Source organism: Portunus trituberculatus, unplaced genomic scaffold, assembly GCF_017591435.1.
Source record: "Portunus trituberculatus isolate SZX2019 unplaced genomic scaffold, ASM1759143v1 PGA_scaffold_187__1_contigs__length_3286, whole genome shotgun sequence".
In the NCBI taxonomy this organism is placed as follows: domain Eukaryota; kingdom Metazoa; phylum Arthropoda; class Malacostraca; order Decapoda; family Portunidae; genus Portunus; species Portunus trituberculatus.
Genome location: NW_025541355.1, coordinates 1 through 2,338, shown reverse-complemented (window position 1 = coordinate 2,338; position 2,338 = coordinate 1). Strand labels below are relative to the sequence as shown.

The following is a 2,338-nucleotide window of genomic DNA, read 5'->3' as shown; positions in this document are numbered from 1 at the left end:
GTGAGAAAAAACAAAAAAACAAAATAATTTCATCAATCAATCTATTATCAAATAAGTACTGCATTACTTAACCATGACAAAGTCATGGTTAATATAAGGTAGGTATGTTAAATTGAGTTAGGTGAGTGAGACTTGGATATATGGTAAGGTACGGTAAATAAAGAAAGAAACTAATGATAGAGGTAAGAGATATGGTTAGGTCAAGTGTATATATAAATAGAGTAGGCTTGCTAAAGTAGTCTGGGTTTACATGGGTTTGTCAATTCATTAGGTGAAAGACAGATTACATATGGTAGGTGAGTTGTTCATGAAATTATTTAAGGTAAAGGTGGGCAGTGAATAAAGTGAGGGTAGAAATTGTGTTAGGAAGAACAATGTTGGTAAGAAATGTCAGCTTGAACTGAGGTCAGAATTATGATTCCAGAGGTAGGATTTTTAAGTGAAAAGTTATGGTTACGAAAGTATGACAGGTAAGGAAGGAAGGGAAGAATGAGATGCGGAAAGTTTGTTAGGAATAATTTATGTCGAGCAGTGAAGATTTAGTAAGGTAGGAAATGGCTATTTGCTCAAGAAATAATATAGAAGTACATGCAAGAATAAACATCAAGAATAAACATACATAACAGTAAAGGTAGGTAATCGTCAGAGGTCAGATAACTGATGTGCAAGTTATTATAATGTGCAGACATATAATTTCCACCACATGTAGTTTTTTTTTTTTTTGTTAATCTACCAGTGATGAGTGCAAGAGCAGGTTATAGGAAATTTTTAAGTTCAGCTTATCAACTTAATTTGATGAACAAAGTCATGTTTGATAGAGTTAGCTAGATTTGGTGAGAAAAACAAAAACAAAATAATTTCATCAATCAATCTATTATCAAATAAGTACTGCATTACTTAACCATGACAAAGTCATGGTTAATATAAGGTAGGTATGTTAAATTGAGTTAGGTGAGTGAGACTTGGATATATGGTAAGGTACGGTAAATAAAGAAAGAAACTAATGATAGAGGTAAGAGATATGGTTAGGTCAAGTGTATATATAAATAGAGTAGGCTTGCTAAAGTAGTCTGGGTTTACATGGGTTTGTCAATTCATTAGGTGAAAGACAGATTACATATGGTAGGTGAGTTGTTCATGAAATTATTTAAGGTAAAGGTGGGCAGTGAATAAAGTGAGGGTAGAAATTGTGTTAGGAAGAACAATGTTGGTAAGAAATGTCAGCTTGAACTGAGGTCAGAATTATGATTCCAGAGGTAGGATTTTTAAGTGAAAAGTTATGGTTACGAAAGTATGACAGGTAAGGAAGGGAAGGGAAGAATGAGATGCGGAAAGTTTGTTAGGAATAATTTATGTCGAGCAGTGAAGATTTAGTAAGGTAGGAAATGGCTATTTGCTCAAGAAATAATATAGAAGTACATGCAAGAATAAACATCAAGAATAAACATACATAACAGTAAAGGTAGGTAATCGTCAGAGGTCAGATAACTGATGTGCAAGTTATTATAATGTGCAGACATATAATTTCCACCACATGTAGTTTTTTTTTTTTTGTTAATCTACCAGTGATGAGTGCAAGAGCAGGTTATAGGAATGTGTATAGACTTGAAAATAAAAAAAACAGTAAGAATTTTTAAGTTCAGCTTATCAACTTAATTTGATGAACAAAGTCATGTTTGATAGAGTTAGCTAGATTTGGTGAGAAAAACAAAAAATTTCAAAAATCTATTATCAAATAAGTACTGCATTACTTAACCATGACAAAGTCATGGTTAATATAAGGTAGGTATGTTAAATTGAGTTAGGTGAGTGAGACTTGGATATATGGTAAGGTACGGTAAATGTGTTAGGAAGAACAATGTTGGTAAGAAATGTCAGCTTGAACTGAGGTCAGAATTATGATTCCAGAGGTAGGATTTTTAAGTGAAAAGTTATGGTTACGAAAGTATGACAGGTAAGGAAGGAAGGGAAGAATGAGATGCGGAAAGTTTGTTAGGAATAATTTATGTCGAGCAGTGAAGATTTAGTAAGGTAGGAAATGGCTATTTGCTCAAGAAATAATATAGAAGTACATGCAAGAATAAACATCAATAATAAACATACATAACAGTAAAGGTAGGTAATCGTCAGAGGTCAGATAACTGATGTGCAAGTTATTATAATGTGCAGACATATAATTTCCACCACATGTAGTTTTTTTTTTTGTTAATCTACCAGTGATGAGTGCAAGAGCAGGTTATAGGAATGTGTATAGACTTGAAAATAAAAAAAAAACAGTAAGAATTTTAAGTTCAGCTTATCAACTTAATTTGATGAACAAAGTCATGTTTGATAGAGT

At 32.4% G+C, this 2,338-nt stretch overlaps 1 long non-coding RNA gene across 1 annotated transcript; it reads left to right on the top strand.

The window, feature by feature from the left end:
• Window positions 1-484: 484 nt before the first annotated feature.
• LOC123500296 lies at window positions 485-1,708 on the top strand. Its single transcript, XR_006673239.1, has 2 exons — window positions 485-708; window positions 1,541-1,708. It is a non-coding gene; the product is annotated as an uncharacterized LOC123500296 (long non-coding RNA).
• Window positions 1,709-2,338: the final 630 nt, after the last annotated feature.